The sequence below is a fragment of the Ictalurus furcatus genome, chromosome 2 (genome assembly GCF_023375685.1).
Source record: "Ictalurus furcatus strain D&B chromosome 2, Billie_1.0, whole genome shotgun sequence".
NCBI classification, from domain to species: domain Eukaryota; kingdom Metazoa; phylum Chordata; class Actinopteri; order Siluriformes; family Ictaluridae; genus Ictalurus; species Ictalurus furcatus.
Genome location: NC_071256.1, coordinates 14,928,434 through 14,942,127, shown reverse-complemented (window position 1 = coordinate 14,942,127; position 13,694 = coordinate 14,928,434). Strand labels below are relative to the sequence as shown.

Here is a 13,694-nt window from a genome sequence, read left to right as displayed (position 1 = left end):
GCTCTGTTTGTCTTGCAGTTTAGCAGCTTGCAGCTACAAAAAAACTGCTGCCCACAACCAAAAATACACGGCATGTATGATTCACTTCCAGCACTTGCGTTGATCCAGAGTTGAGTCGCTTTCTCACTGCAATCGAACCATACTAGAGTTCACTTGGAACTGGTGTGAGACTGCTTTGTTCGGTTATTTTGGTCAGTACCTGGGTGCAATTGCTGTGTACTCACCTGCCCAAATGAACTGCACCACAGGGGAAAACAAAATCTACGAGGTAATGATTTAGGCCAGGGGTGTCAAATCTTATCCAGAAAGGGCCGGTGTGGGTGCAAGTTTTCATTCCAACCAAGCAGGTGCCACACCTGATTCCACCTGTTTAATCAGTTGACCTTGGCTTTCAATAGACTCAGGTGTGACTTCTGCTTGGTTGAAATGAAAACTTGCACCCGCACCGCCCCTTTCCGGATAAGATTGGACACTCCTGATCCTCGCCAACCAAGACTTAAACAATAGATGATGCAATAAAGAAAATTCATTTAGTAAGTAAAATAAACTAGACTTCAGTGGAACAAAAACATAGAAAGCATATGCTCAAGGTCTGAGTATTTGAGAGCGGTCTGGAAAGTATGTAATCTCAGAAAAGAAAACTCAGAAAGTAAATGCGCTAGAACCCTAGAAAGAATATGATTTGGGCTGCAAAGCAGGCCAGCCATTTGAGGAAAATAAAAATTGACATATCTCCTTTCTTGACAAAGAACATGAGTAAATCTATTGAGTCGATAAATTGAGAACGTCACTGGAATGGAAAAGAATAGATTCTTGTGATCTTTAAAGATTTTCTAATATGACAACCTGCAATTTTTGTCTTAGTAAATGCAAGAAAGAGGGGGAAATAGAATCTAAAGTAAGCCATAACTAGTGACATTAAAACTATAAATGGATAAAAAACAAAAAGTACCATGGGACTTCCTTTAATAAAAAATTATTGTTAGTATTGGACAAGTGATGTGGGGTGACATCGGGTTAGTAACTGTAACTCCAACAAACCTGCCAGCCTCGGGGACTGTGATTGGCTGGCTAGTAGTTCTTATTTCCACTGAATGGACAATTGAGAATAAATTGTCAGAATATGCGTGGTGAAAAATAATGCATCTCTTCCCCACCCATGCTCTTCGAGTTGCACTGTTTTGCTCCATTTGCACTGAATGACTTCTTGAATGTCCAATAGGCAGACTGCAATCCAGTAAGCATTGCCTTATTTTCTTTGGCGGACAGTAGCTGTTTTGTTCTCATAAACCCGCAATCGCTGGTCCGGAGAATAAATATTTATTGCAGTTAAATCATGACTGACGATGCGTGTATTTGTTCGAAGTGATTTTGCTGACTGGCAGAAAGACGAAAGTGGAAAAAAAACAAAAAAAAAACACCACATACAAAAATAGTCAAAAGCAGCTATTGTGTCCTAATAGGGAGGAGAATATCGGAAACCTCTAATGGCTTCCCGGCTGGAACGGTGCAGGATATTTAGCTGAGATATTTGCGGTGTTGTGAAGAAAGGAGTCGGTCGTTCCTTTTTTGGACGAGGAGAGCAGATACTTTCGTCCCGTCAGGACGGCTGACTCTTCGCTCTGAGAAAGAGTCAGTCCGGATTTGGAGTTTTAGAGACTGGATTCGTCATTATTATAGAAACAGATGATGATGAATGACTGAGCCTCACTCAGTGTGACCGGCGTTCACTCCATCCGTCTATCTGTCAGAGCGCTGCTGTATGGGACCGAAGCTGCGCTTACAGGAGTGGAAAGAGAAGGAACATGCCAGCTCAAGGAGAGGGAGAGAGAGAGAGAGAGGAAAAAGAGAGATACAAGACAGAGAGACCGATATAAGGAGACATAAAGAGACAGGTGATAGATAACAACATAAAAAGGAGCAAAAGAGGTAGCATTTGAAGAGTGTGTGTATACAATACAAGGAAAGGGAGTGAGACAGAAATAGAAAGACAGGAGCAGAAAGAAACAGTGATGGAAATGGAGTGGGAAAAAAGAAAGTTAACCAAACACATAGACTGAAAGAGAGAAAGTAAAAACGAAAGGAAGTGAAAGAAAGTGACTAAAAGAGGGAGTACAAAGAGTGTGAGAGAGAGGAAAAGAGAACGATAGTGAGGGGTTTTGGCTGGACTCGTCATTAGGTGATGGGTTCTGCACTCGTGGCAGCAGGATGCTGTTTCACAGTCACGGAGCAAGTTCACTGAAAGGAACAGATGAAGTGAAATAAAGATCGACAAATACAGCTACAGATGGAAAAGGAGAGACGGAGTGAGTGTGGAAAGGAGATGCACTTCTGGGCCAAATGGAATAACTTAAGCCTTCACGGGGGACAGCGAAAAAGAGGACAGTCACAGCAACCGGCTGTAGGGTTGGTCCAAACTTGAGACACGTTCATAGCCACCTGATTGGCACGGCTAAAACGTCACACTCTCACGTCGAGAGATATGATGAGCCTCTGTAATATTTATACCTAAACAGTTCATTAAATACAATTCAATTGCTATACAGCTGTGTTAGAATATTATGTACACTCTGTACTAGGGGTTGCACAACTATTCATTTTTACTACTCAACTTTAGTTAAAGCAAATGATTAAAGTAAAGGCCATAGTTAAAGCATATACCAGTTCAGGACATCACACTTTGTAGGTTAAGTGCAGCAAATCACACGTCAAACCACATTTGCACAGGCTATTGATCACATTTCACACTAGCTTTTCTTCAGGCTACACTGGAATCAACCTGGCAGCAGATGTGGCTCAGTTTAAAACAATGATTCTCGAACTGAGTAAGAGCAGCATGGAAGCTCATGTCCATCAAAAACTCAATGAGTGGCCTTCTATGGATTTAGGATCCGATGTCTACAGCATGAGTTTTTTTTTTTATCATGTTTCAATGAGTCCAGTCTCAGTAGCATCTGCAAAACAAGTCTGAATCAGCTTCTAAACTAACGGTGCTTGCCAGAGGTTGGCTCTAAACTAGCGCAGTGGGATTGCATACTGGCACGGACTGTAGAAATCAGTCCGTACAGGATTTTGCGGATTTTGATGCTTGATTTTGATATTTTTTTCTAAATTTGCGATGCAACTTGAGGGTTTTTTTTTTTTGCAGAAACTTGATTTTTGCATGAAATTGTCTTTCGCAGTGATGGTATTTATTGGTGAATGAGACCTTTTAGTCATACTCACGTTTGTCGTACATGAATCAAAGAGGGCTTTGACTGAGGGTATGTCTTGATCACCTCCGTAGCTCGTGAATCAATATATCGTGTTCAATATATGGGTTCGGACACTGGTAAGGCACTGGGTCACTACACATCGGGACATGGATAACTCAATTTCCGGAGACGTGACTACATATTCGCATTGTAAAATGTCACCACAAATATCAACTTAAAAATAAGATTTATGTGTCATATCAATTTGTTTGCGTAATCCCACGCGTTTCTGTCAATACTTCAATACTTCAAGCAGGATCGTAGGCTAGGTAGTGGATTTGAATAAAATTCATGAAACACTTAAAAGTCGTTAGACTCAAACAAACCGTACAGAACGTCAAATAAAGTTAAAAATCGCTAACGTACTGTAAGTAATCATCTGAGAGCTACAACAACGGTAACAAGATACTTACATTTGTAGACGAAGTCAGCTCAGAGTTCAGAGGCTTCAGAAAATATGATGTCATTTCTAGTAAGGGAACATAGTGAGTATTGATGCTCCCTGGTATTTGTGGTGCAGTGTGGGATATTTTAGGGAGCGAACGTTCCAGTGCACTGGAAGGATTTTGTGATTGAGACAGCTCTTAAAATGGCCGAGTCCTTGATCAGTGCCCTGACTACTGAACTAGGGAGCTGGTTGAGATATACCCTGAGATTGAACTTCATCTAATCTGAAATATTTGTATACTAACAAAGAGCTTCTCGTCATCCCAGCCTGCCCCTCAATCAACCACAACCTCACTGTACAGCTCCGCTCAACCACACTCAGGCCAACCAGAACAGCCAGGAACCTTGGGGTGACTTTTGATGACAGCTTGACCTTTACAGACCACATCTCAACAACTGTATGATCCTGTAGGTTCATCCTGTACAACATCAAGAAAATCAGACCCTACCTCACCGAACAGGCTACACAGATACTAGTCCAGGCTCTTGTCATATCAAAACTGGACTACAGCAATGCACTACTCTCAGGCCTCCCAGCCAGCTCCATCAAACCCCTTCAGATGATTAAGAATGCAGCAGCACGTCTTGTCTTCAACCAGCCCAAAAGGACCCATATCACACCCCTCTTCATCTCCCTCCACTGGCTTTCTGTAGCTGCCCGTATCAAATTCAAGGCCTTGATGCTCACCTACAAGACCTTGTCTGGAACAGCACCCCCTACCTCAACACTCTCCTGAAGGCTTACATTCCCTCACACAATCTGCGATCAATCAACGACCGACGTTTAGTAGTTCCTACTCAGCGTGGCTCAAGGTCCCTTTCAAGAACCTTCAAACTAACTGTTCCTCAGTGGTGAAATGAACTTACAACCTCAATCCGGACCACAGAATTTGTCGCTATCTTCAAAAAAACAGCTAAAAACCCACCTCTTCCGTGAACACCTAACCAACCCCTAAAATGCCAACCAACACTTACTCTGGCTCTTACACCTCTACTCTTCACACTTTGCTTTTCTAGAACTCAATTATAAATCTTGTACGGTAGCACTACTTGTATTGTTCTCCACTTGATATATCGCTTTGCTTGTATTTCCTCATTTGTAAGTCATTTTGGATAAAAGCGTCGTCTGAATGAATACATGTAAACGTCATCTGATTTCTTTACTACTGTATTAGTCGACTAGTCTGTGCATCCCCTACTATATACGTGTATCATATACAATACATCCAGAGACAGTATATAATCCTGAAGGATTTTAACCACCAACTATTCCCTGCGGCAGACAGTGATTCAGCTTCAAGATGGCCACTGGAGTTGGTTTCAGCTCTGCTATGTCCTTTTGTGCATTTTTTTTATAGACAGCAGTGTGTCACACAGCATCACAAACCACACCAGCAAGTCTGTTTGAAATGTTAAACAACTCCACACGGTCTGAGGCGAGCGTCTGATGATTTACATGTGCAGTTTGCACAGAGCTAAACTGATAGCCTTAGCAAGTCTCATAGCTCCAGAGAAAAAGTAAATAAATGAACTTCACACACCAGACGTTTTGTCTAATCAACTGCGTTGTTTCGGATCGGAGTGGGCGGGGTCAACTGCGTACAATGTACGTATTTCGAGATGTGCGGACGCATTTTCACACGCCTGGTTCATGGTAACACACTTTTGTGTGTATGTTAAAAGGGCAGTCGTTAAAGAAGAGCATTACGAGCTGAAAAATGGAGTGAGAGAGGGAGAGAGCGAAAGAGTAAAGAGGAGAGAAGGTATGGGAACGGATTCTGTGATGTAGGAATGAAAAGAGCGGTTTAAGAACCATGTTTGTTCGCGATTATTAAAGAGACAGCGCCTTGCCAGTGTGTGCCTATAAAACACACACACACACACGCACACACATATACACACATATACACACACACACAAAGAGTCCCTGTAGCAGCACAGTGTTTGCGGAGTGTCTTTTCAGTGTTTAGAAGCATTTAGCAGATAAAAGATGTTAATGGCTCCTTCATTTAGTTCCCGTGTGCTCTATAAAGCTGAATGCAGACTGAATACAGCCGACTGCAATGAGCGTCATGAAGCAGAGCGCCCCCTCTGGACACACGTTCATCTGCGTTCTAACTTTCCGGGCCACTTCAAAGAGAGTTTCTGAATAAAAAAGTGACACAGAAATACTTCATATATCGTAGTGTGATTGGTTACATGTGACAGTACCATAGGTACATAGGAAAGTGTTGGGCTTGTGGTTTTCTTCTGGGTTCTTAAGTTTTCTTCTCACTCCAAACCCCCTGACCCCCAAAATCCATACTGGTATAGTAGGTGTGTGTGTGTGTGTGTGTGTGTGTGTGTGTGAGTGAGTGAATGTGTGTGTGTGTGTGTGAGTGTGTGTGTGTGAGTGTGTGTGTAAGTGTGAGAGTGTTTGTGTGTGCGTGAGTGTGTGTGTGAGTATGTGTGATTGTGTGTGAGTGTGTATGGTGTCCTGTATCCCATCCAGGATATATTCCTGCCTCACTTCCCCAGGATCCACTACAAGCCTGAATGAATTTATTTATTTGAGATGTTTTGTACTGGCAGCATTATTATTCCCTGCTACATCTCACCGTCCACTTAATTATGGTTGTGTGTGTATGTGAGCGCGCGAGAGTGTATGTGTTCTTCAGATGAAGCGTAAATAAGCCGTGAGTGTTAATGGCATTTTTGCAAGCGGGGCAAGCTGTTGCCCTGGTACACAGAGGACCCAAGGCAGCGGTTACACACAACTGAATGGATGGAAACACACACGCACACACATGCTCAGGTTTGAAGCTGGAGCTGTGAAACATCAACGCTACCCACTGTGCAACATGCCACCCACAAAGATAAATAAATAAATAAATAAATAAATAAATAAATAGAATTTCTCCCCCAAGAAAAAATAAATTCATACAACTTCATCATATATCATTACCACTAGTCTTTCTGAGCTCAATGTACTACTTAGCATGAAACACAGGTTGTAATTGCACAATATAATAGTCTGGCAACTAGCAAGCTAACTTACCGCTTAGCTAATTAGCTAACATTAGCTAACTACTTAGCTGTTAACGTTCAACCTTAAACCCTTTCAACAGTAGTACCGACCGCTGGGCCTAAATAGCAAAACAAGCTCACTAGCAAGATGGGTGCAGGCATGTTAGGTAAATTGTTGTGATGTCACATCATTAGTTGCTTAAGGCAATTTAACTTAAACCCCGCCCACATACCTTGGGATGACTGTCAAATGGGGACATGTGGAAGAGGATTAAACCGAGCCATATGTTCTAGATGGGAGGATTACATACAGAAGTGCGTGTGTGTGTGTGTGTTTGTGTGTGTGTGTGTGTGTGTTGCCGAAATGTTTACCTGAGTTAGCATGAACTGAACAGATGGAGAGTTCCGACTTTGTGTCATCTGTTACAGACCTGGTGTGTAATTGGATTCCATGTGAGGACTAATCTCACACACTCACATGACCCTTGTCCACGGTTAATGGCTAAAGGCTAACCTCTAATGAATCGATCAAATTAAATTACACTAAATAGTTTTGTCTAAGTTCTTCCAACTCTCTCTTGCGTTGAACAGCATTATGGGATGGCTTGTCCGTGTGCTGCGTTCAGAATGGGCCAGCGTCCGTGACAATAGTAATGTTTATGAGGACAATATGGCATGTACTGAATATGACAATTTATTCCACAGCGCTGTTGGATTCTTGATTCAGATTGGCCAAAAGACAGATTCAGTTTCTATTACAGTAACTCTGATAGACGTTACAGCTGCTATGCAAATCCCAGGTTTATCTATCCATCCATTTTTCATACTGCTTATCCTACTCAGGGTCACGGGGAGCCTGGAGCCTATCCCAGGGAGCTCAGGGCACAAGGTGGAGGACACCCTGGATGGCGGAGCCAACCCATTGCAGGGCACAAACACACACTATGGCTAATCAACCTACAGTACATGTCTTTGGGGGGGGACCAAAGGAGAAAAACCAAGAAGCACAGAGAGAACATACAAATTCTATGCACACAAAGTGGAGACGGGATTCAAACCCCCAACCCTGAAGGTGCAAGGCAAACATGCTAACCACTAAACCACCAGGCAGCCAAGTTCAACTGACAAACTTAAAAAAAACAACACCTCTTTAACAAGTCATGTTACACAGCCAGAGTTTTTGTTTACAGACTTCCCTACTGACTGTGTGCTATTAGTAGTTGATCCTGAACAATGTCTGACTATCTTACAAAATCCATATCTATGCTCTAATTTCTGACTCCAACAGCTAGATATTGACTTGATCCCATAAAGACCCTTCATTGGAATCATCCTCTTCTGTAACACAACCTATTTGTTTATATACAGTGCCCTCCACTAATATTGGCACCCTTGGCAAATATGAGCAAAGAAGGCTGTGAAAAATTGTCTTTTTGATCTTTTGATCTTTTGTTAATAAAATTCACAAAAATATTCTCATGCAACTACTGCAATTCTCCAGCTGTGATTCCTGGACATTTTTTGGCCCTCGAACCATCCTCTTCACAGTACGTTGATACAATATAGACATATGTCCAATTTCAGGTTGATTCATAACATTTCCAGTTGACTGGAACTTCTTAATTATTGCCCTAAAGGTGGAAATGGGCATTTTCAATGCTTGTGCTATTTTCTTATAGCCACTTCCCATTTTGTGAAGCTCAACAACCTTTTGTCGCACATCAAAGCTATATTCCTTGGTCTTACCCATTGTTATGAATGACTAAGGGAATTTGGCCTATGTGTTACCTCATATTTATACCCCTGAACAATTTCCTGCTCCCAGTCACCCAGGTGTACTAAAAAAAAAAGTAAATCAATGGGAACTTACTTCAAATATATTTTTCTCATATGAATTCATAGGGGTGCCAAAAATTGTTGCACACGTATATTTAACAAAGATTTTTGGGATAATCCTGTGTTGTGTGTGTAATTGTTTGATATCCATGAGAGCAGAGTATTTTTTGTGAATTTGTTTTAACAAAAAGGTCAAAAGGTTAAACAATAAAGACAATTTTTCACAGCCTTCTTTGCTCATATTTACCAAGGGTGCCAATATTAGTGGTGGGCACTGTAGCTAGCTCGTCAGCCACTAACGCTCTCTATTTTCTGCACAGTGGACACATGCACTGGAAGTATATTACATAATAACAACAACAACAACAAAAACGTGTCTGACTACTTATTTCCCCTTAATGTATATTATTCAGACAACAGTGTTTGGTTTTTTTTGTGTAATTGTGTTAAGCTTCAGAAAAATAGCTGCTGCTTGTTTGCCATCCATCATCAGCAAGGGCAATACACTAGCGAGTAATAATGAAGAAACAAATGTCACGTAGCAATTGGGCTACAATTTAGGACATATGATGACTCTGTAGCGTGTACCGAATGTAACGTCTGCCAAGATTCCTTTACGGATACAATGTGGCGGAATGAAACAGAAATCTTTGGAGGATGGTCTAAATTTTGAACACATTGAATGAAGCTTGGTAATGGGATCAGTATTTGGCATCTGTGTGGATGATGAATAAATCACACACACACATTCACACACACACGTGTTGAACTGATTTGTTGGCTAAACATTTGCTATTAAACCCTTCAGCTTTTATAGTTTACACCCATCAGTGCTGAAGTAAACATATGCAAAACACACACACACACACACACACACACACACTCACACACACAGGGTTTCCTAAACTTTCTAGCCTAATGTGATTGGTGATTCAAGGTCAATGGTCAGACACAGTGTGTACTTATATATGTTTGTGTGTGTGTGTGTGTGTGTGAGTGATACCTGAGATGATTTATCCTGGATTAGCTTGTGTACGAAGCTGGTCACTCAGAACCATGTTCAAATGTAAAGGTTATTTAAGTGCACTGTGTGTTAGCCCAAACACCTGAGTCTCTCTGTCCTGCTCGTAAACAGGAAATGACATCACTTACTATTGGACGTGAGCCAACAGAATCCAGGAATAAAACAAAAGCAGCTTCCTCAAGTCACTGTGTTTGTGTGTGTGTGTGTGTGTGTGTGTGTGAGTGAGAGAGAGAGAGAAAAACAATGAAGAAAACAAAAACAGTGGGGCTGCTCCTGTGGTGACCATTACACACACACACACACACACACACACACTTACTATAAGTACAGAGAGAGAGAGAACAAAAAGAATCAAATGGGGATATATGGTGAGAGAGATGGAGATGTTAAACACCTTTCTGAACTTGATGTGGAACAATGAAAAGAAAAAAAAAAGAAAGAAAGAAAGGTGAGAACAAAGCAAGGACAAGCAAGAAAATACAGGGAAAAAATTGTATAACAGGAAAGATAGAAATGAAGGAAAAAATAAAAAAAGATCATTGTAAAGAAGAAAAAGTGCAAAAGAAAGAGAAAGGATGCATCCTGAGCGTGTTTGTATGTTTGTGTGTGTGTCTCACGTCTCAGAAGCTGACAGAGAGCTTTAATACACACATGTAAGCAAAACTGAATCAGAATAAGTCACGTGACGATCTAATCTACCTGAAACCATGAATCACTGCGCGCGCACGCGTGTGTGTGTCTAAGGAAATGTTAGCACATCCATTTTTGACTATTCAACATTTCTAGCACTTCATCCATAATGTTTGTTAAATGGGTCTGTGTCTAGTTTCAAGCAAACTAACACAAATAAACATGAAAAAAAAAGCAGTGACTCACTCTGTTGATTAGCCTTACAGTTAGTGCTAAGTGTGTTCGGATTTGAAGTGTTTACTTTTGTTTATATTGTGTGTGTTCACTGTTATATTTGTACACACACACACACACTCAGTGAGATCTGAGACCTTCCTTCAGCGTGTTTAATCAAGTTTCCTGGATGTACAGCCACGTTTCCCAACACGCTCATGCTAATCTGGCGAGGCGTGAATCCCTTTGTCATCCAAAAGAGGAGCAGAGCTGATTTCACTTCATGCTTAAGGTTTATGAACTCATTATTAATTACACTAATCCTCAGTAATCCTTCTCCGACCTGAATCTCTATGGTCTCCCTTGTTGCTTTTCTTATAGTCTGTCTTGATTTATTTCACTTTTTTCCCCTTATTGTGGTTTTGATTGTTTTTATCCAAGTCATATCTGTAATGCTAACAGCTTTCTTGACTTATACTATCTATCCTGCTAATCAAGTTTTGAAGATTTCCTTTGCATTTTTAAAAGCATTTAAATGACCTCAAATGATCTAACCAAGGGATAGATATATGTAAATCGAGCAATGTATTATTAAATGATTAGTGACTTAAGAAAAGGCTTTATTTCTCAGTTAATCAGTATCAGTTAATACTAGTGCTGAGTCTTTTATGGTAAATGGTCTGCACTTATATAATGCTTTTTTAACCTTAGAAGTACTACAAAGCGCTTTACACTGTGTCTCATTCACCCATTTACACACACACACCAGTGGTAGCAGAGCTGCCATGCAAGGTGCTAAATTGCCATCAGGAGCAACTTGGGGTTCAGTGTCTTGCCCAAGGACACTTTGGCATGTGGAGTCACGTGGGCCGGGACTCGAGCCTCCAACCCTACGATTAGTGGACAACCCGCTCTACCACCTGATCTGAATTTGTGCAGTTAGTCCCACAAATATTTAGTTTTCCCTATTCAATTGTCTTTTTTCTGCTCATCTGTTGCTGCTGTTATTTAAAGAAAAAAACAAGCTCTTGAGTGGTGAAAGGAAAAGCGTTTGCCCTATCATCCGAAAGGTCGCCAGTTCAAATCCCAATGTTTCCATAGCCATCCATGGCCAGGAGTGAATGGAAGCAAAATTGGCCTTGTAGTTATGGAGGGATGGAGGGAGGGAGGGAGGGATGGCATACTCTCTCAACCCTATCTATCACAGCAACACTAACCAATCATGGGCGTCTGTGAGCTCATGTAGGCAGAAGGGGCGAATAGTGCTTTCCTCTGAGTGTGTTATGCAGCCCCGTGATGCAGCATAAGCAGTTTGAAAAGACAGGTGGATGTCTGGTGGGTAGGAATCAGCAAAATTAAAAAGTCCCTCCGTGATATTGCAGAAATGAACGCAAAATCAAGGAAATGCTGCAATATTCACAGGAGCGTGCAATTTTTTAAAAAATTCCACAGATTTGGGCCAAGACGCATCATGTGACGTCATCACAACGCGCATCCAGTCAAAGGCCTCTTCGATTCATGTGCGGCGAACATGAGTACAGCTAAAAGGTCTCAATTACCAACAAACATCACCGTGAAAGACCGTGCAAAACAATTTCGTGAAATCACACGTGAAATCACACGTGAAATCTCGCCAATTCGAGTAGTTTTCCGCAAAAAAAGCACAAAAAACGCAAGCTGCAATTTTTGGCCACAACAATCACAAGTAAACTGTTTCAAATCCTGTACGGACTGACTAAATTAGGGAGAAAATCTTAGGGGGGAAAATAATAATAAAAAGTAAACATGTATAATTGTTCCTATGGTAAAGGTTTCTGTGAGGAGATTCATTTACATGGAAGGAGTCTCCAGTGTCAGCACTTGCTAACATTCAAATCTTCAAAGACAAGGCTTTGCGTTTTGTGCTTTAATCGCTGCTTGATGACTGCTTTTTTTGTCTTATTAACTTCAAAAGTGAGAAAAACAGAGGCTGGCAAGCGACCAACTGCTTAACACTAACTGTTATAATTAGAGCTGCCACAACTAATCGATCATAATTGATTATGAAAATTGTTGTCAACGAATCTCATTAATGAGATAATAATTCGGTCTGTGTGAGGCACGGGGTGCATTTACTCACTATGCTACTTCTGTTCTGAAAACACGCATTGGAGAGTAAATACTTAAGTTGTGTCCCAAATAACGTACTATACACTTACACTATGCAGTGTATACTCTACCGTCTAGTGTATGAATTTTTAGAAAGGTAATATCGTCTCAAATGGAATACTAACTGGAAGTATAAGCCGCTTCCTAGTCGACAATGCATGACGTCATACGCACGTAATGCGACACCGCTAGCTTTAGCAGATACCCAGAGTCACCGACAATGACTTTCTTCAGTTTACTGTTTATGTCACCGTTATCTTTTATTCCCAACATGACTTCAGTTACCATCAGACGGAGGCGAAATCGTCACGTGCCTGAGGAAGAAAGTGTGTGACCTCCAAGTCCTCTAAGGAGGTCTAATGGATGAACAAAAAGCACTGAATTAAACTACAGTCCTAAATGAATAATATATATTCTGGTGTGTGTATTGGGTTCTTTTCAGCCTTATATAATTGGACAAACAGTTGTGTAAAGTTTTAGTCTGAAGTTTATATTTGTAACACTCAGTTTGTGGATTTTATTTTAAATAAACGAAAAAATGGTATTGAAAGTTTTCCCGCCCATCCGATTAATCGAAAATAATAATAATAATAATAATAAAAACAACCAGCCAACTAATCGATTCTGAAAATAATCGTTAGTTGCAGCCCTAGTTATAATATTGATTCTTTTAAGTCTTTATTTGTTTTAATGCTTTCTTTTCCCTGTTCTTTATTTCTTTCTCTTCATCTGTTACTGATTTGGTATTATCCCTTCAGACCTTCCATGCGGTGATGCCTTTGGGGGAGGGTGTGGTGTGGTAGGGGGTATTGGGGCATTGGGGTTATTGTCTCTCCTCTGAGACTCCTATGAGTAACGTGGAGAAGTTTGCAGTGTTAAACAGCTGCAGATGCTGTGTGATTAGCACGGCACTTTTCTGCAGCCTTCCATTGTGATGGTCACATTTACATGCAGCTGAGCGACTGAGGAGCGTCTTTCTCTTCACAATCCTCTTATTATGGAGATTATGTTGTGTAAAAAAAAAAGAAGATATTGCTATTGCCAGACACACACACGACAACGCAGCAGGTTTTCTCAACACCTCAGAGTCTGTCAAGCAAGATATATCCAATCAATAGCAGTTCTGTGGTCAGAAA

The 13,694-nt window shown here is 41.0% G+C and overlaps 1 protein-coding gene across 1 annotated transcript in view; it reads left to right on the top strand.

Moving 5' to 3' along the window:
* Positions 1-13,694, top strand: part of LOC128623049 (protocadherin Fat 4) — a 107,567-nt gene that overhangs the window by 67,845 nt on the left and 26,028 nt on the right. The gene's annotated exons all lie outside the window — the stretch shown is intronic.